Raw genomic sequence first — 26,957 nt, 5'->3', positions numbered from 1 at the left:
GGAGACCCTCCACCTAATTTATTTTTATAGAAAAAGCATAGCATTTGTGCTGTTTGGGAACAACTCTGCCATCTGCATAAGTTGAACCTTGAGGAATTGCTTTAAAATGAAGGTTAGCAAGGGAGGTTTTCACCCAGGTCAGATGGAATGACAGTGTGTTTTGGCATCTGGTGACCCATGTTAATTCAAGTGGGCAACCCACAATAACTGGGTTAACCAGCAAAAAAAGTAGGCTATTTACTCCATACTCCATCAAAGAAACCAAAATATCTTCAACTCTGTGATTTCTTTGAATCCTGGATATTTTCAATATGGCTCACCATAAAATTCAGCAATTCATTGAACCAAACCAGATATCAAGATAGAACCTCATAAAACCAGGTCACACATGGTGACCTCATCTACTGCTCTTTCCTACTAATCCATCCTCAATATTCTAAACCCCCAGTAACTTAGCTATCAGCATCTAGAGAACCATTATGTAACAAATTTTTATTCACTATTTTTCAAGAGCAAAAATGAGGAAAGAAAAAAAATAAAAGTCCAAGAAGGTGTCTTCAAACACAGCCTGCCCAAAATGCACTAGGTACACCTGATGCCTAATGAGGACCAGCTAGTTTCAGGGCAAACACAAAGCTCTGTTTTCAGTGCCCCCTGGGAAGGAGAGGAGATATGCAAATGAATGTCTGGGAAGATTCACGGCTCCCCAGCTTGCACGTGCTCCCTTTTTGTCTGCAGCGCTTCGTTTGTGAAGCACATCTTCCCCAGGGGGAGTATGACAAGATTCAATTCAGATTTCCCCTAAATTAAATTAAATGCAATGGCCATAGAGCCCCAGGGGGGTGGGGTGGGGGTTTGCCCACTTCAGATCCCAATAGGATGATGACTTATTTTGAAAGCAACTAACTTTTGAGAAAATTTGAACTGTGTGTGACAGGGGCATAGGGTGGTGGAGTGAATTAATGTGAGCATTTAATGAGCTATATTATTACTGTCCTGCTCTGAAAAACTAAGGCTTTCTAAAGCACTTAGGAGCAGTTTGAAGTGAAGACATGCTAACTAGAAATTTGAATTTATATTTCTTTGATATTTTCTAGAATTTATTCATTTAAACTTTTGCTCGTACCCTTGAGATGGTTGGGATGACTAGAAGCACTTGGCTGTTAGAGTCACAACTTTTAAGAAAGGTTGTCATCCTCTGGGTTCTTAAATTTAGGGCATGCATACAGGAAAAACTCACTCAAAACCATTAGGTCAGAATACATATTTACACCATATTCCTCATTTGTGAACCCCTCTAAGGTTGAAGCTGATGGAAATTGCCTAAAGTTATTTGAAATAAGAATTAAAACTACTTTCAGTTTATTAATTTCTGTGATAATGGTATACAGACATACCAAAGACTTTCCCAAATACTCCACATGAGGAATAAAGCAGTCAACCAAAAATAAGGGAAATCAGAAATGGGAAAGCTGCAATGATCCAAGATAAAAGAAAAACAGATAGCCTTAAGTGATCCAGGAAATGGTATTCAGGCAGATCATTCTAGATTAAATTAGAATAGATTTGTAATTTCACAAAATATGTCATTTATTATTTTGTAATGCATCCAGTGCTGCACCAAAAGCCCTGTTTCTACTTAAAAATTAATGAACAGCACTAAGTGATCCAAGATACAGGTTCGTTGAGGAAATATATAACTACCCCATCACAAATTTTAGTGAAAAATATGGAACACACTTCTACATTTTTCTTTTATCCTTGAGATTTTGCCACCTGGAATGTGTGGTTCATATGCTGTTTCTCTGTGTGATCCAAGAAAGTTTTGTTCTGATGAAACTCTTAGCAATTCTCATGCTCTGTTGTGATTATAGTAATCAAGTTCCAATTAAAAATAAATGTCATAAAAAATTGTGGGTAAACAATGTAATAACTCACATGAAGCCACTAAAAAATATCTGCAGAAGGAGAAGAATTTATAGAAATCTCCTCTGTATGTCTCACAGTGTGATCACACTTGCAACAAACTCTTCTGCTTTATAAATATTTAGAAGCTGAGGACAAAACACAGTTCTCAAAATTATGTAAAAAAAATCTGTAAATATTAGTACAGAAAGAACTTAAAGAGGAAAACAAGAATGTCAAAACGTCACAAACATTTTTTTTTCAAATGCCAGAATTTTTTCCCAAACTAGTGCTGCTTTAGGGATTACAATGGTTTTGAAGAACATCTTAAATTCTCTTTTGGTTTGAATGGTTTAAATTTAAAGAAAGTTACAGAATTAGAGGTGTACACATAAGTATTCACTGACATAATATAGCATCTCCCCAGTGAGAACACGAATGTAAAATCTATAGGAAATAGTTTGATGATACCATTTGAAATTCAGTGTTCCAGAAATGCATGTTTTTAGGAATCTTGTTAGATTTTAAATGATCAAAAGGAAGTACAGAAGATATAGATATAATAAAATCCTCATTATTCAATATTCCAAAATGGTACAATAAGTTAAATTATCTTGTCAGCATATATTTAAAATACACAAACTAAACAAAGAATATGATAAAATACAAAGATATATGTGTTCTGTTTTCAAGAAACATGTGATTAACAGGGAAAAAGCTGTGTGATATACTGTTGAGAACATTAAACCAATTTGAACAAATTTTATGAATATATGGATCATATATTCCCTTCCATAAATGCTTTTTAGATAATAATATCCTTCAGCAATGACAAAATGATTGCTGCTGATCTACAGTATATTTTTCATTATGTGCTTTATATCCATAAAAAATAAAATAAAATAAAAAGGCAAGAGAAAAGAGAGGGAGAGAAAGATACTGGGAGCATAACAGCATTTTCTTTTTCTGTTTTTGAGCTGGAACAAGTTTTACTCATTGTGCAAAAACAGAGAAACTCTTCCCTGTGGCTTTCTTATAGGGTCTTGTAGAAGCTGTATCAGTACTTGAAACAAAGATGAGTGAACCCCCAACTGGTAACTGGTGTACAGCGATGTCAAGAGCTGATACCGCCCTAAAACATCTGGTGAGAGTGAAATTCAGCTTGTTTTTATACATGTGGCTGAGACTTTCCATCTGATATTAAATAGTCCCCTACAGTATCATCCTCTTAGTAGTCAATGTGTTTGCTATTAATGTCTGGATGTATTATGAGTCACGTTTCACAATAACAGGAAAATTGAAGCATTAATGAACATGGCTTTAGCAGGTACTGCATTGAAAGTACTCCATCCTCCCTACAGCACATTTTTTGTCCAGCAGGTGCAGCGAAACTTGTTTTGGGAGCAATGCATCAAAGGAAATAGAAGTGGTTTCTGACATCAGCACCCATTCTAGCTTGATCATTTGAAGTAGATTTGACATGAAATGGGGCAGGGAAAAACATAGGGTGGAAAGGAAACAAATTTCTTAAGCTGTTCCACCTAAATCCTCAAATGTGTGGTGCAGTGTACTGGCACTCTTACACGGGAAATAAAATCGGAAACTAGGAGAAAACGGAGAAGAAATAGTGAATTTTCCAACCCCACTTCACTCCAGCTCTAGAATGGTAGCACTTTTCTATCTTGAACCCAAAAATAACAGAAAAAAGGGGGAGAGTTTAACTCTAGTCTACATGTTATCCAGATGCACAAAGTCACTGCTCAAGCTTTCACTACCCCCCTTGAAAACATGACAGTGGTGAGTTGTTGAGGTGGATGAATATTGTCCAGCAAAATGGAAAAAACAGTGGAATCACGTCAAGTCTGGGTGGAGAAAAAGGAAGACAATAGAGATGCAGAATGGTGTTTGCAACACAGTTTTTTCACCATTCTTCTGTCAAATACAGCCCCACTGGGGCAGAGCCAGTTTGGCCCTCTCTGTTTGAAAAGTGCTTTGAAGTTGAAACATATTTTGTACATGCTAAGTATTATTATTAAAATTAATTGATAGGGAGACTGTACTGTACAGCTGCCTGCTAGCTCAGATTGAGTTATGCTGCAGGATATTGTTTGTGTTGTGATGAAGAAGGCTGTGGTAATACTCTCTGACTGCCTCTCCCCTGGGAACTCTCCCAAAAGCAAAATGTATGTCTGATGAGAGTATCCCAGTGAGCAACAATTTAAATACATAAATAAAATTAATAAGAATGAGGAACATGTGCAGGAGGTAATTTGAGGTCTTCATAGGCATCAGTCTTCAGTTAGGATAAAAATTGTCAGTGGTCCCTAATTTTGGAGGTAATGAGTGGTCCAAATTTGACTCTAATATGAAAAAGAAATCTTAAGAGAATTTTAAGCCTGTTCCGAGACTGATTTCAAACTCAGGTCATCTCCCATTCACTTTACAGGGTGTCTTCTTGTGTGCTTTGACAATTTACTAAAAATTAAGCCAGTTTGCTTTTTCAAGGCATCTACAGAGATATCTAATTCAGGAACTTCAGACCTTCTTTGCACTCAGTGATGAGAAAGGGTGGGGAGGGAGAGAGGAAAGTTACTGATTCAGGATGATGCTTAAATGGGCTGTCCCTTCTTTTATTGAAGGTTCATGCTGAAACTGAATGCAAGTGCCTCAGCTAAAGGATATCCATTAATTGGTATAGTTCCTTCCCCCACAAAGGCAAACCTGATGTAAAAGACCCCTGGTTGAGGCAAACTGTCTCTGCTGCTCATAACCCCAGGATTCACCTTTTCGTTTTTTATTTTTTTCTCTCTCTTAGGGTGTGAATTCCTAGAACACTTTATTTATTTTTCCTACTTTCCAGTGAAAACATCTTCACTAGAGTGCAGCTGTCTCATTTTGCATAGCAGACTCAAAACGCAGCTCTCACCAGTCCACATTATGCTAACTTATGATTGAAACATTCAGACCTGAACCCCTGGAATTTTCCATCTGCTTTTCATCTGCTGAGCTGATGCTAGAAGGGCAACCACTGCGAGAAACCCCGCAGGGCAGGTTTTACCAGTGGGTGTAATTGAGAAACAGTAGCTAACCCTCTCAGATACAGGGCAAGGGGATGGTTAATAAAAGAAAATATAGATCAAAAAGATATAAACACACATCACAGCATGATCCAAATCAGTGTGTTGTTAGGTTGTGGTTTCGTGTTATTTAGGGTTTTTTTTGGTGGTTTTTTTTTTTTAATACATCCACTCTCACACATCCTCAAGACCGTGTGTACTAGTGTGTCTTGTTGGAGAAAATAAAAACCCAAGATTCACTGAACCCCACCAGCACTTAAATGGAGCAAAAGGTCTTATTGAAATTCTGGACAGGGAGAAGAGAAAGCTGAGAGCCACTTCCCAGCCAGCAGCATCACCCACTTCTTGAACAAATCAAGCGAAAAAAATGGCTGATGATTTTAATTGTTTGATGAAACTTGCCACTAAAGTCCCAAGCATGCAAATCCAAGCCTGAAGTCTGCTGAGCGCTGCTAAGGACCCTGTGGCCTTCGTTTTTTAATCCTTGCACAATGAATCTGGTCATAGCAGGTATGCAATCGGCAGTAAAAAGTGAAGCCATGTACACCACCTTCTATATTGAGGACCAAGCATGGACCTTGAGCTCCCTGGCACCTTTTTTTTTCTGTAAAGTGCCTAGATAAAGGGTCTGCAGTGAGCACTGTCCATATACTAGGATGCTGTGCTTCCTTGTAAGAAATATTTAAAGGTCAGTCATCAAAATGTGTCCTGAATAATCTTTAATGTTCCTTCTTCCTATGTTTTGTCTTGGATTAGTTTTGGTTTTGATAGGAAAGAAAAATAAGTAATAAAAAGGAATCAAAGGAAATGCACATAAAAGCGCATGCACACATACATATACACACTGAGAAATTGTTATATAAAATGACCAAGGAAAATCAAGAAAAATAATTATTGCAGCTGATGAAGCAGAAACCCCATTATGGCTAGATGCTAGTTCACAATGTAGGGTCCTGGAGGTTGAGAGCTAAATGCATTTTTCAGCATCTTTAGCACAATTTATTAAATTAAGTTTTAAAATGAACCACATTTCTACCCACTCTATATTTTCCCTCCTCCTTGCTCTCTGCTTAGGGCATTTAAGAATCAGTGTTTATCACTCTTGGTTTGCCTCCTCTCATTTTCAGACCTGATGCTGGAGTATGAAAGTCTCCTTTCATTTATGCTGGAAGTTTTATTCATGTAAATATCAATCCTTATACTGAGGTACAAGGTGGGGAGAGAAAAACATCTCTAATATCTTTTGGTATCTTCTGATGAAAGCCTGAGCCAGAACCAAATCAAAGCTTCAAGATGAAGCAATGTCTCCTGTTAAATCAATGGTACCATTGAAGCAGGAATGATATCCACAAATCAAATATCTTCCTAAAGTGGAAATCTAAAGGGTAAAATGGTAAATGCACGTTAAATCTATATGCATGTTGCTGGCATTCATCTTTTTCCCAGAAGGAGTTTCCAGCACTGGAGCTGCTGAATATATAAGTTTCAGAGGCAGTCTGAAGTAAATCTGTTACGGCCTTTTCTCAGATGTAATCCTTTGACCATGCAGTGGGGTAATCCCCAAACCCTTTAGATACAGCTAGTGAGTCTGAAATTATGCTGCAGGTATCTTTCAAAAAAGAAAAAATATTCAAAATCTTGCAGCATATGGCGCACATTTTTAGGATAATTTTTTACTTGAGTTTCATCTTTCTTCTTTTGAACTTATTGTAAGCTGAAACCCAGTTTTAATTCCCATGAGATCTTAGTCTCATGTCTCCTGAATTTTAACTCAAGTAATTCTCTTTTTCATTCTTGCACATTGTTACTGGCTCTATGTTTGCAAAGACAGGTTCACTTTCACTGTCAGTCTCTAATTTGCATGGAAATAATTAAAACACATCTTCATCTTTTAGGTGAAGAAAGGAATGGGAAGAAGTAAAGTAAAAACATCAAAAGTGGCAGTTGCAAAATGGAACATGGAAGCCATAAAACTCATCACAGAAGCACTTGCTATGGATACACTGCACCACAGGAATGGAAGCCATGCCTAATTCCTTGTCTTTTCTGGCACTTGTGCAATATGCACAGTACTGCAAAATGATTCATGATATCAAAAAAAAAAAAATCATTATGAAAAAAAGCACTGTCAGCCTTTGGATTTCTGAGAAGGAATTGCAAGAAAAGAAAAGGGGAAAAAAGGCAAATCCAGAAAGACATATCAATTCCTTCCCCTGTTTATAAATTATGAGAATTAATTCAGGATGTAGTTACTGATGTAGGTTTTAACCCAGCGTCTGTTCACGTATGCATAGTATGAGTAGCTCCAAGTGTAACCTGGTTGAAGAGCAATTTAATTAATTACACTTAAACTATAAGCTTTCATTTATAGCAAGGCCCTCTGGGGCTTATTTCTTTGCATCACTGCTGGAATAAAAAGGAGACTTAAAACTTGTGTAAATAACTTTGTATGCAAGGTATACAATGTCACATGTACAGCAGTTTCACAAAAATTCATTTCTGTGTGCATCTGTGGAGGGAGGGAGATTTTGGGGAGTGTCCCTATGAAGAACAGCTGTATGATTAACAGATTTTTAAAGATATTTTGTCTTGATTTAATTTTTCCCCTTTGTATAAAGAAGAACACGGCAAGATTATCTTTCACAGTTATTAGTAAAGATATATTTATACAGATGCCTCTCTAAATTATGAATTCAATCATCATCCCACAGATTAATGGTGAGTCATAAAGGCACATGTTGATTTAATATCTGAGAATAAGATTTTTGAGTCAAAGAACTGTATCACATTAGAAGTGCTGGGCTAGAAATGGTTAGGCTTTGAAACTTAATACTATAGCAAATAAATCTGGCAATATGTTTTAAAATAGAGAAGAGGGGGAAAAAAACATACTGCAGCCATGAAAGTATCATCAGAGGTTTTTTTGACCAAATTGCTGCATATTTCAAAGGTGTATCATCAAGGTAGTTTTCCTTTTGAGGGTCAAATGAATAACTTGTTTATCAGTCTAATAAAGAATGTTTTACTCCATGTGAACATATATGCTTTAGATAGAAATCAACAAACACCACCAATTTGAAAAGCTCTGAATTTTGCTCAAAGGTTAAAAGGAGCAAGACGGTGCAAGGAACAAGACACAATTACAAAATTTAATTTAAAAATATTTTTTAAAGTAAATATTTAAAAGAAGAACAAAAGGTAGTTTTTTTTTCTCCCAGAGTGAAATGTACATAATCCCTCTAGAGATGTGGCTTCCCACATTTAGGACCAAGATTCAGAACAAGATGACAATACATTTGCATTTGAATTTTCTTTCATGTAAAGTTCTGAAAGCAAACACATCCATAAGGATAACATCCAAGCTGTGCAATTGGAAGTAGGACATGTAAGCCACTCTAAAACTGTTAGCTGTGGCTGTCCTACACAAATACAAATGTAAGGAACTGTGCCATATGTAAAGACAGCACCATATCCTAAGGACCATATCTCTTTTTCTTATCTCCCTCTTTAACTGAGATGAAAGCTAACTCCCAAACAACAACCCAGACTGTTTTCTTTACTGCTTCACCTCCAGATTTGTTAATCCAAGGAACCCTCTGAGTTCCTTGTATGCCCAGATGTAGATGCTAAATGGTGGGTGATATCCTTCTATGTGCAACTTCACTGCAACATGGCCTAAATTTACAGACAGAAGCCATGAAGGAATTCCTCTGTGAAAGTCAAGATTCAGCCCTGACCTAGAGGTGTTTTGCCCCCTCCTCTGAGTCAGGTGCTCTTACTGTAGTGTCTGGAGGCTGATCTGCTCAGTGTGAAAGCAATGGAATTAGCATTCCCCCTTTCAAGGACAGAGAATGGCAACTGGAGATTGTGGCAGGGCTTCAAAGAAACAGCTCTGATGGGAAAGGCTAATGCTTCCTGCTCACTGAGTGAATCATGCTGTGAAGGAAAACCATCCCTTGCGTAGTCAGTGTGGTCAGGGAGGAGCTACAATAGATCAACCAAAAGCCTGTGATGGCTTTCAAAGGCACTTTCCTTTCATCATCTCCATTTCATATTCATGGAGCTCTAGGTACTTTGGATTAATGAGATACTAAGGTTATCTATGAGGCAAGTTCTAAGCTAGCCACATAAATTAGCTGGGCTGGGTTCTGCTGTGATAGAACAGGAGCCAAACAGCATCTGTTTTCTGCTTGGTTTTGCTCCCTCTCAAAGAAAATCTTGATAAGGCAACATCTAGTCTTGTAGATCTCATAGGCTGGAAAGTCACTGGAAACTATGCATGCGAAATTTTTCTGATTCTGCCAAGCAACCCTTGGTCCACCCACGGACTGGGGAGCTATCCTTAGCTGCTAACAGACATACTTCAGTTATAGACACTCGGGAAATTGTTTTGGGTTTGGGGGATTTTTTTTTTTCAGCAGATGTTCTGAAAATATTTTGAAGAACTTTTTCTAAAATGGTACCAATTTTCAAGATTCAGGGGCTGCAGTGATTCTAGGCCCAATTTCTAAAGAAATTAACCCTCTAAATTTGTTGATTGAACTCCTGTAATCTCTAGGATACACTATGTTGTAGCATTTCATAATCGGCTGTGTGAAAAGAAAATCTGTGTAGTCATGATCATATTTTTAGGAAGCTGCTCACTTAAAAATCGCATTTTTCAATGGTCTTGCCCTTTGATTAGTCATTTTTTAAGTGAAAAAGACAGCAATATTTTCTCCTAAGACACAGAAGATTTATTTTTAAAAATTTCAGTAAATTTTCCTTTGTTTTTACATTTTTATTCATAGTGAAAGACACTGACCATAGCTCCCTTTAAAATACAAAGAAAAGGTAATAGTTGGTGAGGACTGAAAAGTAAAGCAAAAAATGTCTGATCCCAAATAAACAGGATACCTGAAAACCATCTATGAGAGGTGTATTGTCTGTTCAGTATGGATAAATATCTCTTTGTCTTTGTTTTATTCAGAGCTTTGGCTTACCTTGATTCAACATAATAAGTAAAATGACACATTTGGTTTTCAAGGAACATTAGAAATTGTTCAAGAAAGGTCTTATTAGTTCTGCTTTTTCAGCTCCCAACAGTGTGACATTATGAACAATGATAGGCTTCACAGACTTAGTAAAATGCGTTATTGTCCTTGCTGACAAGCCCTGCCTAGATGCTGTGTGTGTTTTTACTGAGCACAATGTCAAAACTTTCTTATACAAAGCTCGAGGACCTGTACAGAATGAGCTACAGCAGGCAGAGATTAGCAAATTCCCACCGTAGCTGTTTACAGATTTGCAACTTGTGTATTCACTCGTGGGGCGTCACGGTTGTATACAGAGCATCCATAAATCACAGAGCTCCCTGGCCTTGCTATGAAAATATGACAATTCTGCTCGGCACCTGCTCCACCCTCCATTTCTGTCACCTGCCAGAATGACAGCGGGCTATAAACGTCTCCGTGTGCTGAAGTCTCAGCTCTGATTCCATGGAATTAAATGACCTTGGCCAAGATGATATTTTTGATGTGGAAAGCTTATCCCATCCTTCATGCAAAAGAAGCAGGGCTCTAAACTTGAGTGACAGAAGTCAAATCTTCTTGAGAAGAAAAAAAAAAAACCACAAAAAAACCCCAAAATAAACCAAACAAAAAGCATTGACTTTATTTTAATATTTCTTCTTCAATACGCTGAAGTTTTACCAGGTAATTGCCCGACACAAATATTTATGAATGTCAGACCACGGAGTTTTATAGCATTTGCTCAGAGAATAACATCATTTAATGAATTCTACCATGCACATGGGACTCGAGTCTTTAATGAATAGGTCACTGTGATTTCTAGAGATGGCTGTCACTTTGAGATATGAGAATCATTTCTCTTTAGTGAAGAGGAGCTTGGATATGTGCATATTTAGGGGTTCTTTTTTGCACAACTTTAGACCTCTCAAAAATGATGCAGAGCTGGGGCTAAGATTTAGGAGATTTCAGGTGTTGTATCACTGAGATCCCCAAAGATTAGAAGAGTACACACACACAATTTAAAATAAAAGCAAAAAATACCCCCACTTGCTCTAAAAAACCAGTTATTTCTGTTACTCTTTGAGTTCTGAAGCATCAGTTATGTAGTAGCGGATTTTGTGTATTTTTTTTTGTCATGGCTCACTGATGATTATTCATTTCACAGGCTTTACCCTTTGTTAAAATTTAATGTATAAATACAACAAGGCTTCCATATAATAAAACTATTTAAATGTAGTTAAGTCTTTTACCTCAGAGCATTTTTTAAAGTTCTGTATGCAATGAGGGAAATGAACATCATTACCATGTATGGAAGAGCTTGACCTTTATGTTCCAACAATAGCTTCATACACAGAGATTTAACCACAAATTACCATCCAAAAAAAATTAACCTTCCAAAAAAAAAAATCAACTTTATATCATAAGTGGTCTTACCTTCTTTGGCACGCACGAAAAATGATTTTTGATAGTTTTGATATCAGAGTATATTGATATAGTTTTCTTAACCAAGCAGTTGAACACAATGTGGAGGCAGAACCTTGCTCTCCATGACTCTCCCCTTGCAAAAAAGAAAAAAGACTTCAATACCCATGTCAATTGCCCTTTCTAAATTATTACTATTATTATTATTATTATTATTATTATTATTATTTTACAAGAAAAAAACACATTAAAAGGATAAAGTGCTTTATCCTAAAAAGGATCAAGCACTTCTCAAATCTAATTTAATAGGCTTCTTCAACTACTAAAAGTAGTGCTTTTATAGAATACAGGAACAGATGTATTTTCTAAGAAAAGGAAGAGTTTCTTTGTGTACAATGGAAATGAAAATGGCATTATAATCTACAGAATAGACTGTTTTAGTAGAAAAAAAAAGATAAGCTTTATAACATATGGGGCATCACAGGATGTAGAAAAGAAATAAGCAAAATCAGGGATTTTGAAGTTATCATGAAAGAAAAGTTCTGGCTTTTTTACCCACTTATTTTTAATTAAGATCACCCTATTCCTGCTGAATTAAAGATACTGCAATATAACTGAAACACAGCCAAAACATATATCTGTTGTCTAAAATTCAAATAGTTCAAGTTCAGCCTCTTGCTGGGTGAACTTGAAACAAGAGGTGATTTCACATTCAAGGACTTTATTCCAGAAACATCACCTTTATCACTCAGCAGAAAGGGTGCTTGCAAAAATTCAGTTCTTCTCCAACCTAAATAATTCTCTGATTCTGTGATTCTGTGACTCTTACCATCTTTTATTCATTTTGAGGCTTTCATCTTTGCACTCTGCACACTTGCACCTATTTTAAGGTGATTGACCTGTGACAGAAAGTTCTATTGCCTGACCCTGCTGTATGATATTAAAATTGCAAATTTTTCTCTATGATGATTTTCCTTTCTAAAAGAAAAGCTTATCTAACATAACCATAACACGCAAAATCTGTCTCAAGAACATCCACAATGCTTTTACATTAATTTTCCCATTCCTAGCCTAGTTTGCCTTTTGATATTATTTGGAAAATTAATGGGAATTTTTTTATCAAGGGGTTTGTAGTTATGTAAAATATGTCTCAAGTTTAGAGCCAGCTAATTAGGGTTTTTTTTAAATGCAACAAGTTTATAGAATTTGGCTATTATATCTCATTGTGGATTTTATATCATTTTAGGCTTTTGCATTAAACATGTTGCTTACTGTGAGGCTGCTCCACTGTTTCTTCAATTATTACTTAATGGATCCTATATCAGTTTTAAGAACCTCTGATTCATGCACTTCAAATAGTTGTTTAGTCAGATAAATTCTCAGTGTAACACTTCAAGGTAAAATCAAATAATGGCTAAAAAACACAAACAACCAAACAAATCAAACAATACATGAAGTTATTGAAAAAAATGAAATGGTTTCAGAAATTAATATTTATACTTTTGTAATGAAGTCCTCTTAATTTACCAATCAGTGGAAAATGTGTGATAGCAACAAAACAGAAAATTCTAACTTCAAGATTTCATGTAAGGAAATAACCGTGAAAAAGACCGATTACTTCAATCCCAACATACTTGCTTTACAGCTAACACAAACAGCAGGACAACAGCAAGTTATTGCCAAACAGTACTGGAACAGCCAACTTTGTCCTGAAATAATTTGTTCATTGCTGTCCGTTAGTCCCATGTAAATCTTGAAGTGACCAATAGCAGAATTTTTAATATTCTAAGTCCTTTAGTGGTCAATATGATCAGTAACACTGCTGAGGACTTCTGCTTCTGGGTGTCAATGTGCTTTATGGGTTTGACTACAATGAGGCCACATCCTTTCAGTTCTGCACAGGAATGAGTGGATTGTAGCAAATTCCTTGGGTGACTCAGTGCACTAAATCACTCCCTTTCCCATGAAGAATACTATTCAGCTTCTGCCTCCTCTCAGGAAACAACTCACATTTTGTAGAAGAGCTTTTTATTCAAATAAACACCAAACTATAAACTGGCTTTGCAAAAAGGATGCTCTCTTAAAGTGGCAGTGACATCCTGTGCCTTAATCCACTCCCCTGACTCAAGCAATAAAGTGACAAATGAAATCAGTGACTGTTGAGAAATAACCATGTTCAGTTCAACTGGATACACACACACACTTCACTTGAACAAATCCATCCTTTAGGAAAGTAGCCTTTTAAGTTACAGCTCCACTCTGCGAGTTGTAAAACAAAACAACAAGAAAAATCCCAGCAAAAAAACCCAAACCTTTTAAAACATAAGACTAGAGAATAAATAATAGATAACATTGACAGTTGATCAACTGATATTCCACATTAGTTCCAGAGAAACAGCTGAAGATGTGTTTCTGAGTTGTCAGATGCATTTCTGTTCACAAACCCCATGATAATATTCTACAGTAATGGCTCTAAATACTATTGGAAGCCACATTATTGTAGCTACTGCTGTAGAATACTGCAGTATTTGTTTATAATAAGAGTTAAGTCTAAACTTCCCTCCAGTGTGTTTATGTTTCAAAAGCTAATCAATAATTACTTTACTTACTCTACTGAGTTTCAGCACATTAATTAATGTATCCCTCAGTGATCATAACAGACCTCATCACTGGATCAAAGAGAAGAGTTTGAAATTGGTTTTGTTAACAATTAAGTAATTTTTCCCCTTTTTTCTTATGACCTTACCTAAGGAGAACATAAGTGTAAAATGCTTCCAGATCAGAACTGTAGTTTTATAAATGCATATGGACCAGGCAAAAAACTGTCTTGATCTTTGTTTTACATTTCATATTAATAGATAAAATCACAATCTTGTAAAATGGTCTAATCCAGAGAGAATAGAGTGAAGTCTCTTGATAAAAATTCACTTCTCTAAATACCTTTTATAAAAAATTGCATGGTGTGCAGCTACTGTTTTAGTACTGACAATACTAAAAACATACATCAGTCAGAAATTTAATGCTTATGTGGTTTAGTTTAACACATTGATGATTTCTAACATTTCCATTTCCTGAATTATTGTTTTATGAATTAAAAACACTTTTTCTTGACTACACACATATAATGTGACAGCAGAAGTCACTACTACAGGCTTATGAACTGGGATATGGCTGTAAATCAATATTGAAAATCATGGCAGTTTGCCACATTAATTTGAGTGCCAGACAGGAGTTGCTGTTTCTAAAAGCAGTTTATGCCTTGATTTCAAGCAGGAAAATAAAATTTAAAAAAAGAAAGTCTGGTCTCTTTCATGAGCCATACTGGCACTTGACTCTCTGGCAGTAGCTGATATTGGGGAGGTATTTAATTCAGACACATGTTGCCAGAGTCCCTGTGAGGCAGCTGTAACCAGAGGAGAGTTGGAGAAAGGCTGCTTAATTTAAAGACCTCTCCTTTTACCAGTGTTTTAGCATGTCCTCCCTCTCTTCACATGGGAACTGCCAGGGCAGACTACAGAGAGTCAGAATTGCTGGAAAGAACCATCAGCTGCAATGAAGTCAGAGGTTCCTGCCATAGGCCGGTGCTACCAGATTTTCTTTCTGAATGCAATTGATCTGCTGACTGATATCACAGGCAAATCAAATTGTTGGAATGGAAACTATGGCAGAACCCCATCTCTGTAAACCTATTATGTTGAATGACACAGTACACAAACTTGAAAATCTAGGGTGTTTTGTAAGTTTCAGTTAACTGGATTTCCCTGTACCAATTTTTAGAGTATTTAGGGTATAAAAATGCTAATTTTCACACCCTGTACATCATGTAGAGAAAATGAGGAGATGCACTTCTCAGATTAAGCACCCAAACAGGATATTACCTTTTAACAAATCTTTGTAAAACCATTTCTAATTCTTCCTTTTGGTGTCTCTGTTTTTAACTGTTTTGCTAGGCAAAACAAACCAATGCTAAATTTACAAATAAAGATTATTTTTTAAGAGGCTTGTGTACAACTGAAATTCTCTGTTTCAAAAGATTCCTTTCAGATATCAAGACAGTACTCCATTACACTGTTTCTCTTTTTCTTGTGGTAAGCAACTGCTATTGGGATGCCTCACCTACTTACAGAATCACTGAGTTTACCACTCCTGATTCATTACTCAAATATGACAGAAGTTTTCTGAATTTCCACTGCTCCTACTTTTCCTGTCATGGATCTTCTGAAAAATCCCTATTATTTGAATTAGTAGAAAAGCTTTTAAGAAAGTATTCAACTCCATTATAATTCCTGAGGTTCAAGTACTAGAACTTCTACACTTTCCACTTTAGAAATGAGTTTGAAACATCTGTTTCTATCAGACCACTGTCCAAAACAGACAAGAAATACTGCAAAAAATGTTTTCTAAAATAGATTGCTGAAACATTCTTATAAAAAAGGCTCACATTTCCTTTTCAATGGCAAAATTGTCTGCAGGAGACAAAGTAAATACCAAGGTTAAATTTGTTGTGTTCTCCTTTGTTCAGCACTGACGTGGGCACACTGTCTGTACCTAATGAAAAACTAGGAAAACAGCTGCCTTTGTGGTGTCTCTGTAAGTGAGGTTGCCATTTTTATCTAATCTGGATCAATCCAGGATCAAACCCTTCCCTCACTGGAATCTGGTATTTGCCCCTCACTGGAACCTGGAATTTGCTTTGAGAGAAATAGACTTCCCTTTTGCTAAAATTATACAATTATTATATTATAAAAAAACAAAACTTAATGCAGTTCTACTGTATTTCAAAACGTGCACATATCAACATTTTAAAAAATCCCAAACAATAGAAGACAAAGCTCTGAATGTCTAATGTGTCATTATAATGAATGTCATTAACTACAAATTAAACAGCATGCAGTACACCCTGATTTTTCTCCTCTGCATCACAAGAACTGAAAAATTAACGATTGCTGTTTTGTTCCTCTTTTCCTTTGTGTTTCTTAGAATTTTCTAACTGTTTTTCTCTTTGGTAAGTCACGGTTATTTCCATAATACAAAAGATATTTAACTAAGGAGAGTCCACAGCTCTGAACAGAGCATACAGCTGAATGTCACTCAATAATAAAACAAGATTAACCTAAGGAGCTGCATTTATCTGTTTAGCCATGTGACTGAGAATTAGTTTATTCCCAAATGGAATGGGTACATGACAGTATTGCCATACTGACTTGAAAGCTTGGACAATGAATATTTAATTGCTTTCACTGTTGTAAATTGTGACTTTAGAACAGAAATGGGGGCATTTTGAACATGTAAAGAAAATATGCTTTTGCTTTAAAGGCCATTGTAATTTTTTCTGTATATATGGAATTTTCTCTCCATACAGAAAATACAAAGAAACTGTATCAAGCTCTCTTCTTTTTCTCATTTTGGGGGCTAAGCTAAATGAATATGTTTCTACCAAAGGAAAACAGTGATTTAAGGAGAAACTGGTCCAAATCCAGAACATTTTCTACAAATCCAGGTTGCTGTTTCTACATGTAACTCCTGCCTTTGTGCTGTTGTGGTTAAATATATATATATATATATATATATATATATATATATATATATATATATATATGAGAGCTATATTTACTTTTGGTAAATTAGCACCAAATAGTTTTCACAAACAAGCCTAAGCACACTGGTTGTCTATTACTCTTCTCTTTTCCCATCACAATGTAAGAATAGCTGTAATGAGTCAAATGAAAGATCCATTTAGTGCATCATCTCTCTCTGAAAATTGCATTGCAGGATATCCTGGGAAGAAGTTAGGCTGGTCCTAGGAACTTCTCAGATATATTTGAGAAAGAGATGATGATGTGACCTATTCTCTGTTATCAACCTTACTTTTTTCCATAGCAAAAATAACTGTACATGGTCTGTACAGGAAGTTTTGCTCCATCCAGCCAATTCCCAGGCAGAATAAAAACAGGACTAAGTATGCAATGCCGTGCCTTGTGCTGCATCCATCCCCAGGGAAGACAGCTATAAGGCAGTTGAGACATCTACAATGTTAGTTTGAGAAACAAACTTGTGTTTCTTCACCATTTTTCTATATCTTTCCTGTGATAATTTGGAGAAAAAAAAAAAAGAACAAATAGAAAAATTGAAATAAGGCTGAAAAAGGAAGGACTGCACAGCTGCATGATATGATGGCCTCACAACCATACCATGGATATCATGATAACCTGGGTTTTGGGCTGAAAAATTGGTGATGGGCTGCACAGATTCAGTGGCAATCATTACCATGGCCACACAGCATCATGTACTGAAGGCTTTAAATGAGCTCATTCTCTTCATGTGTCTGTATTTAAACCATCAAGGAATAATGTAATAAATAATTGGGCAAAAAAACCCAAACAAATCCTCTCTCCTTTTAAACCATATGTTTCTGGAGTCTGTGTTTGCCATCCAAGTCATGTCTCATGAATAACTCATAGGGATACCACAAGATGTTTGCCACCCAGGTTGTCTAATACACAGCTAGATCTTAAATTTCCTTGTCACCTGTGCAATTTTTGATGTATAAACTTTCTTATATCTAGACCTCAATTCTTTGTGTAAAGGTTTTTACAACCAGGTTAATTTATGTGTAGTTTAGTGGGATATGTGGTACTACTAGTGAATTATTTGGAAAAAGGCTGTTTTAAAAGAAACCCTTCCAAAAAAATTCTGTCACATCTCCTCTTATTTATGAGACTATTCTCATAACTTTTAAATGGCTCATGTTAGACAGAATAAATTGCCCCCTACTCCAGCAAAAGTTTCCTGAAAATTCAGAGATTTTTTTCTTCTTGGTATTCTAACATGCCTCCAGTATGTGTTTAGGGAAATTATACCCTAGCAATGGAAAGCTCAACTCTTTGTCCACAGATATCAAAACAACTGATCACATTTCTAAAGATGCCTTTTTAAACACCAGGACAAAGCCAGTGCTAATGGCTCTAGAGGGTGGCCCAGTTGGGGTGTATTGCCAGTAAATCTTAAATACCAACACAATCCACGGCAGTGAGAACAGACCTTCCATGTACACACTTCCAGGTCTGTCTGTCCTGGAAAAACTGTCAAAAACCCCCATTCAGCTGGGCAAGCTCCAGGGAGCCCAGGTGGAGGAGAGCCAAACAGCGGTGGGAAATGCTGAAACATCATCCTTTTTCTTCTACTGGGAATTATTCAGTTCTTTTGTGCGGCTATCAACCTTGTACTACTTAGTCCCTGCTTTTTCTGCTGAAGTAGTTTGGTCTAAAGTATGTCAGGCTGCTATGGAGTTCAATGGCATAGGAATAAACTCAGCTGGTAAGAGAAGCTTTCGGGCCATGAGTGGCAAGAGCCCCATGGTAACTTTGTGTGGATACAGAACCACAACTACAAGCACTTCCTCACTCACCTTAGTAACATTTTATGACATTTTTACCCCAAGTTGGCATCTCGGTTGTTAATTCTACTTTCTCATATAAAAGCATGTAAACAACAGATTTTTTTTCTGCAATCTTCCCACACAGACCATGCTTAGACTTTACACTCCTTTTAAAGTATTGTTCATCCAACTCACTTTGAACTTTAAAGCTTTTTACAGAGATAACAGGATCTACAGTGTGAGATCAAGCTTAGAAATCACAGCTTGAAATGCCCATCCAGGGGAAGTCATGCAGAAAATGAAACATATCTGGCAGAACAAGACTATGGTTGGAGTGACAACACAAAGTCAAAGAAAAGGGCAATGAGGAGAACCCCAGACAGGAAAAGGCTCCCTGGTGTTACTGAGAAAAAAGGTAGAGATGTGGAGAAAATGAAGAGTTAAAACTCACCTAGCAAGGCTGAGATCGAAGTGCATAAAAATTCCCATCTCCCCCCTCTTCCCATGAAAGGTCATCCTGTGTGGAAACAGTTTCTTGTCTCTGAGTGTCTGCTAGGCTTTATCCGGGGAATTTTGGTCTAGGTGCAAGTGTGTCTTTTTTAAAATTTTCAGATTCTTAGCTAAGGAGTAAAGAAACAAAGAAAGGGAAGGAGGGAGGAAGTGGCAGAAGGAAGTGATGAAAGGACAGAAAAAAGTGGCGGAAGTGATGGAAGTAATGGAAGGAAAGAAGGAAAGAGTGGGGGGGGGGGGGGGGGGAAGGGGAGTTCTAGGAAAGGGAATTTCCAGGAGGGGAAATTCCGAGAAGGGAAGTTCTGGGAAGTTCCGGGAAGTTCCGGGAATGGAAGGGAGGGGAATGTTCCGGGAAGGTTCTGGGAAGGGAAGATTTGGGAAGGTTTGGGAAGGGAAGGTTTGGGAAGGTTCTGGGAAGGTTCCGGGAATGTTCCGGGAAGGGAAGGGAAAGGAAAGTTTCGGGAAGGTTTTGGGAAGGTTTTGGGAAGTTTTCGGGAAGGGAAGGTTTCGGGAAGGTTTCAGGAAGGGAAGGTTTCGGGAAGGGTAGGGAAGGTTTCGGGAAGGTTTCGGGAAGGTTTCGGGAAGGGTAGGGAAAGGAGGGAAGGTTTCGGGAAGGGAAGGTTTCGGGAAGGGAAGGGAAGGTTTCGGGAAGGGAAGGTTTCGGGAAGGGAAGGGAAGGGAAGGTTTCGGGAAGGGAAGGGAAGGTTTCGGGAAGGTTTCGGGAAGGGAAGGTTTCGGGAAGGTTTCGGGAAGGTTTCGGGAAGGTTTCGGGAAGGGAAGGGAAGGGAAGGGAAGGTTTCGGGAAGGTTTCGGGAAGGGAAGGGAAGGTTTCGGGAAGGTTTCGGGAAGGTTTCGGGAAGGTTTCGGGAAGGGAAGGTTTCGGGAAGGTTTCGGGAAGGTTTCGGGAAGGTTTCGGGAAGGTTTCGGGAAGGTTTCGGGAAGGTTTCGGGAAGGTTTCGGGAAGGGAAGGTTTCGGGAAGGGAAGGTTTCGGGAAGGGAAGGGAAGGGAAGGGAAGGGAAGGGAAGGGAAGGGAAGGGAAGGGAAGGGAAGGGAAGGGAAGGGAAGGGAAGGGAAGGGAAGGGAAGGGAAGGGAAGGGAAGGGAAGGGAAGGGAAGGGAAGGGAAGGGAAGGGAAGGGAAGGGAAGGGAAGGTTTGGGAAGGGAAGGTTTGGGAAGGTTTGGGAAGGTTTGGGAAGGTTTGGGAAGGTTTGGGAAGGGAAGGGAAGGTTTGGGAAGGTTTGGGAAGGTTTGGGAAGGTTTGGGAAGGTTTGGGAAGGTTTGGGAAGGTTTGGGAAGGGAAGGGAAGGGAAGGGAAGGGAAGGGAAGGGAAGGGAAGGGAAGGGAAGGGAAGGGAAGGGAAGGGAAGGGAAGGGAAGGGAAGGGAAGGGAAGGGAAGGGAAGGGAAGGGAAGGGAAGGGAAGGGAAGGGAAGGGAAGGGAAGGGAAGGGAAGGGAAGGGAAGGGAAGGGAAGGGAAGGGAAGGGAAGGGAAGGGAAGGGAAGGGAAGGGAAGGGAAGGGAAGGGAAGGGAAGGGAAGGGAAGGGAAGGGAAGGGAAGGGAAGGGAAGGGAAGGGAAGGGAAGGGAAGGGAAGGTTATGTTCCTGGCTGGAGTTGTACATGAAATTGTGACTAGATGCAACTGGAATATAAGAACACAGTAGTTCCCCCTGTATGACTGAGAGGACTCAGGGAGCACTAATAGGCAAGAAGCACAACTTTTCCCTCATTTAATTAATCTTTTGAAAGCGCAAACCCCGACTAATGTTAGAATTAATTCTTGCTGTGCTTTTATGTAATGAACTTCTCTGACCATAATTTATGTCATGTTTCAAAGCAGTTTGGATGCCTTGTTGTTTTTAAACCATTTATGCTAAATGAGAAAGATAAAGAAAAGATTTTAAGTTTTTTTTTGTTGTTGTTTTTAACTCACAGCTTTGCCCCCATATTCACATCTGATACACAAAATAAGCATAGGTAATGTGAAATGCAGGGAATTGAACTCCATTGACTCCAACTAACTTTTAGATTTTTTTAAATTGAATAAGCTAAAGTTACACAATTATGAAAAGCATATAATAGAAAGCCTTTGATTATTATTTTTTATGAATAATATTTTAGCAGTTTATTAATATTGTTAATAAATCCAGTAAATCAATTAGCCCATATACAATTAATCTAAAATCAATATATCCAAATAGGATTTTTCTGCGTTAATTGAGAGGAGGATACTATTGGTGGTTCTTTACTGGGCTCAAATAAAGAACTTTCAGGCAACCTTTAAGTTGCTGAAAGTGCAGAGAAGAAAAGATTCTATTTTAAAAAAGAACCTTTTTTTTCCTTGAGGGAGATTTTCTGCCCTTAAGTGAGGAAATTGCACAGAATAGCACTGAGTTGTTATGAAAGAGACCTTTCTGCACATCCAGCTGGACAGATAGAAACATACGGCTTTAGAGCTCTGTGAAAGCAACTAAATATCTAAATTGGTCTTGTAAGTTACCAAGGGAAAAAAAGAGAAAAACCTGAGAATTATGTCTCAAAGTAGAATTCTGGTTTTTTTATGCTCTATGACATATTATTTTACCGCTTTCTCTCTTTCTAAAATTGACTGAGTTCTCTTCCACCTATACAGGTAATAATTTTAAAATAGTATATTTGAGTATGTATTTATCTTTATTGATACTGATTTATAAATGTGAAGCTATGTGTGGATATAAAGATAAAAATATGTTCTTTGTGCGTGTTGGAATGTATATGTTTATACATATGGAGGCATATACTGTTTTGGGGGTTTTTTTTGGTAGGTTTCATACAAATATGGTAAAAGCATAGGCTTGCATGAAACTTTAAAAAATAATTTTAAAAAAATCTCGCTTTCATTATTACTTTGTCTATTTCAGTCTTCCTGGCATATGTTCCTGTTGTCTGCCTGCATTGCCACTTATAAAAACTAAGACAGAGAGACAGATTCCTAAAAAAACCTTTAAAAAACCTAGGACATCTCGTTTATTTCAGTTTATCTCTTTCATTTTAAAAAATCATTAAAAATGACATTTTCCTCTAATTTTTGCTCTATGCTGCAGCTGCTATTGTCAAGCTGTTGTCTTTGTTACAGCATCTTTGTGAGAGAGAGCCTGCAAAATCCCCATGTTTGGGGATTTTTTTTTTTTTTTCCTCTTTAAGTATGACACCTTTCTTTTTTGTTTGAGACAGATTTTAATGGAAGCAACCTCTCCTTTTAACCCCTATTTCTCTTTCAAAAGTTCCACTCCTCCAGAATAACAGATCCAGATTCTCAGCTGGAGAAACTGCAATAACTTTGTGTAATTTACACTAATTTAAGCTGTGGAGTGTGGAAATCATGTCAACAGTGTCTGTATGGATTATATAGAATGGTGCTCTAAAAGAGGAAGTGATAGGATGGTAATAAACATATAAATAATACCTGATCTACGTTTTCTTCAGTTTAGGCCTATTTGGCATGTATTTGTGCAAGGATGGATGTGTTTCTAACGCATAGAGAAAAGGATGATTTTTAATTCTTTTTTTTTAATTCTCTCTTTGAAGATAGGCGGTAGAAAGTGAGAAAAGAAGATAATCCAGCTAAACTGGACAGCACAGGACTCTGTGCTGAAAAGGTCCCATTTTACATGTTCACATACCTGGGTTTTGTGGACAGTACAACAAGAGTAAATACCTAGTAACAAATTTCCATTATATGAATATTTATTGGTGATTATTTTATCTATTTTTTTCTGATAATGAGCATAACTGAATATCTGATTTTCAGATGTTAAATTTTTACTGGGGATTTTTGTGTTTGTCTGAGGACTATCACACAGGGTAGCACATTTTAAGGCTTCTACATTTGTGTGACCCAAATCCCATTGTCATATCTTCTACTTAGAAAAAATATGGGCTGCACTTCTATGTGGAAAATAAAATTTTTATACCCTTTTATATGCTGGTCCAGATGAATACATCACAAATATAAACAATTTGAATTTTTAATGTGGATATGTACTTTTCCACCTGAGATTTGAAAGGTCCCAAGAAAAAATTGCTCTTTCCATTGTAAGTATGCAAGTCCAAGCATAGCAACACTCAATCTCATGAACTAGAAGTATAATTAAATGAGAACAATAATGTAATTCGCTTTGGATTCTTCCAACACTCTTTTTTCAGCCTGAATTCTGTAATTGATCTATGTTCCATTTCATGGTAAAATGTGAATAGTTCTGAGAGACCTATATAAATACTTTGCAAACAACAAAGCACAAAAAAAAAATTTTCTGAAAACACATCAGTTGCTGAAAGTGTTTCGCTGCATGATCCCAAAACTGATTTATACTGACCAGTGTATGCTGTTTATTGGGCAGGAATATAAAAATCGTTAGAAAGATGGAAGGAGAAATTGAACTTTGCAGGCATTAGTTTGTTAATTCACAAATTTTTGGTCTTAGGACATTGCTTCCATTGGTTGAAGCTCAACAGACTTCCTTTTTTATACCAACTAAATTTTCTTCAACTGAAAAACAAGAGCACTAATTTTCTAATATTTACTTGTTGCATAAATTAAGACCAAAGATATTATTTTCTGTGGTGCAATTAAACATGAGCTTTTTTATATAGAACACAAGTAAATTTTAAATGTGTCCTTCATGAGATCCATCTGAAGTTTCTGCTAGAAACGATGAAATCTGCTTACAGTGTTTTCTGAAAATCAGTTCCCTTCTTTTTGTAGGAGAGAGAAATATTTTACTGACTTGCATAGCTTTATTTTCACTCCCAAATATGAGGTTAATTTTACTCTGGACATGAATTTATAAGTTCAAATCTTGCTGTACCCGCAGTGATAGACACTAAGAACACTGTAATAAGCCAGACACATCTCTGAATGCGTTATCTGTGTATGGATATACATGCTTATATCATATTTAACAAGATAGCTGAATGAGAAATCTATGTATCCCTTTATTTTTGATGTCTTGGGTCTCAGCAAAAAGGTAATCGTATCCATTATGTATACAGCAAATCAACTCCTATTTACAAGAACACATATATATTAATCATGTTGCATGATAGAGTGATTCCCAAGAATATAATCTTTTTATATATATAATCTGTAATGGGTAGCTCAGTTTACAGCTGATGTTTAATTAGGAGCTTGCAGTTGCAATAAACTTTTTTTTTTATTGCACTCAGCCAAGGTACAGTATAATGAAATGTAAGTGACCCAAACTAAATGGAAGCACTGAAGTAGATAATGTGGCAATATATCAAGTAAAATACACTGATTCTGCAGTCAGTTCATGCCCTAATGGCAGAAAAAGGGTTTGAAAGCCACTTTAACCATAAGTAGTGTGTTTATGTATTATTCACAGTAGAAAATAATTGCAAAATGTCAACATTTCATTTTCCTCTTAAGAATTTCTTTTGATTAGTGACCTAATTAACCATTAAAAAGGGAAAAAGAAGTATGTATTTTTTATTTTTAAACCGTGAATATTAGAAGCAGGAGTGTTGCTTACTAGAAAGTAATTTATGATCTCCAAATGTCAGAGTCAACATTAGTAGTCTTTAAGTGATCAGAAATAAAATAAATAAAACAGTTGACTGTCTTTATAGAGTGTTATTCTGCATTATGTATGCATGTATGTATGTATTTATTATTGTTGGTGACATTTCTTATTAACGTGAGATAAGAAATGCAAATATTTCAACCATTGTGTGATTAATTTATTTTCTTTTTTTTCCTTTCATTTTTTTTTTTTTTAATTTATTTATTTTTTCTTTTGCATTTCCCAGAAATTTTTAAAACTGCATGGAAGAAGTAGTGGAGAAAAAGCAGCCATCATCTGCCTATACCAGTGTCACACTCACATTCTCAGCTATCACAGACCCCATTCCCAGCTCCCTATTTCACATTGCTATTACAATATACACAATGAACCAAGGCTGGATTTAGGACCTAGTTCTTTCACCAAATGATAAATGGGGACAAAGAATTACAGATGTTCACTAGTTTCTTTAATATGATTATCAGCTACCTGCAGGTGGCTCTCCTTAATTTAACATGTTAGTAGACATTTTTATTATTGTCATTATTCTTTACATGTTTGTGTAACAGTCCCTAAGAGGGTATGCTTTGGACTATGACTGCCCTTTTCTAGACTCCATGCAAATACAGAATACCCAAAGATATTCCCTGATGTGGAGCATCCACAAAATGAAAGCAAACTCACTGAGCAAGGAAAATGACAGAGAGATTAGAGACTGTATCTGAGAAATATATCTGTATCTAGCTGCTGAACATGTTGCCACATATATAAACCCTCACAACCACTTCTTCGAGATGTTTAAATTTCTTAAGAATTAATAAAATTGATTAATGACCAAAACCCCATCTCTGGGTATGAACAGAATTATACTAAGTGTGAACAGCTCTGCACTGAAACTTGTGAAGATTCCCACTTCTCACCATTTGTGCCTGTTCTGAAAAAATATCTTGTATCAAAACTACTAGCATAAACCTTCCTCAATGCACTGCTGTCAGATTACATGTTCTTATTAGAGAATTTCCTGACATATATGGTCCTGAGAGGCAGACCTCTGTTCTGTTCTGTTCAAGTCTGTTCTATTAAACTATAGAGAATTATTTCATCCTGATGCTCCATTTTTCCTGAGTGCTTGTTTTGTTATACAGCTTTTAGGTTGCTGTGTATGTGACATTTTAAAAAATGTACTCTAAGCAGAATATGCAAAACAGACGGAGTGGAGAAAAAATTTTAAAGAGTTAATGCTTAGAGTTTGGCACACTGGTGAACTCAGCTGAGTCTCTGATCAATTTTCTCACTTCCAACACTCCCATTTTTGGTGACCATTTTTTGCTCAGCCATAATGAAATTATGTGGCTATCGAATTCAAGCTGGAGCTTTTACTGAATTCAATAGGTTTCATATCAAGAATCACTCTTGTTCAACATCACTTGAGAAGTCCATGGATCAACCAAAACCTAAAATATTTTCTCCTGGTGATATTTGTTTCAGGGCTAGAAATGAAAATCCAGCTACATGTTTATTCATTATTTAGTTCATATGAATCCACAGTTTGTCGGTTGTGGTCTTTTGAGAAGCTTACACTTGAGATTTCTGGTAGGCTTCACCATATGCCACTTATGTAGTAAAAATAGCATCCTTTCTGCCATCATGAAAACATTGTTATGTGGAGAAGTCAGTGCACTCTTGGCTTGTCCATGCTCATAAGATAAAATATAAATGACTTTGTGTCCAAAAAAAAAAAAAACCACAATTTCATCTTATAATATTTAGGTTTTGATTAAAATAAAATTTTAAAAAATAGGAAAAATAGTGAACAAAACCTCTAAAAGTAAACTTACTGGTTTCTCATGTCCCCATAATAAAGGAGTCACAGATGCCTGGAAAAATAAAATTAGTTTACAAAAGAAAACTGAAAAACATTTACACTTCATACTGTTTTACTCCTGGAGAGTTCAAAAGAACCCTTCACAGGCCCTGCTCTGAACCACAGTTAAAACAAATATGCATATCTGCTCTGGGTCTGGCTGGCATAGAGTTCATTTTCTGCCTATTCATTTCATGTCTGAGCACCTGCTGACCCATGGGAAGCAATGGATGAA

This window comes from Haemorhous mexicanus, chromosome Z (assembly GCF_027477595.1).
Source record: "Haemorhous mexicanus isolate bHaeMex1 chromosome Z, bHaeMex1.pri, whole genome shotgun sequence".
Classification (NCBI taxonomy): Eukaryota; Metazoa; Chordata; class Aves; order Passeriformes; family Fringillidae; genus Haemorhous; species Haemorhous mexicanus.
Note: the sequence above shows the minus strand (reverse complement) of the source record.